We start from the raw sequence: 498 nt of genomic DNA on the forward strand, positions 1-498 counted from the left end.
CATTCCCTTCAGGATGCAGGACACTCGCCGCTTGCACACTCCCCAGGCACGGCTCTGCTCCCTGCCTTCCCTTGGCTGCTCAGCCCAGACACACACAGAAGCTCTTGTGGTGACACCAGAAGGTGGCCAAGGCACTCTGGGCTCACAAGGCATGTGGAAAAACCTGAGCACAAGACCAGGGCCACAGCTGGTTCCTTGGGCAATGCTGCTGCTTTCAGAGGGAAGGATGCTGCTCCCTGCAGGCACAGCAGGCTGCTGCCTCGTCCCTGGACCCCACCATGCCATGAACCTCCACCTGGGGACAATGGTTAAGGGAWTGGTTTTGTAATGCTGAAGTTACAGACACAATTCCGAAATGCTTGAGAGTCCCATAAGTCTCCTGAGCCCAAAGCAACCTCTGTCCCTTTCCCTTCATTAGTTGGACAGGGAGGCTGTGTGAAGGGAGAAAGGGTGCAGAGGCTTTGAAAGGAGGCTGCAGCAAGGAGACCGCCCCAGACT

This window comes from Rhea americana, unplaced genomic scaffold (assembly GCF_003343005.1).
Source record: "Rhea americana isolate MKP2758 unplaced genomic scaffold, rheAme1 scaffold_953, whole genome shotgun sequence".
NCBI classification, from domain to species: domain Eukaryota; kingdom Metazoa; phylum Chordata; class Aves; order Rheiformes; family Rheidae; genus Rhea; species Rhea americana.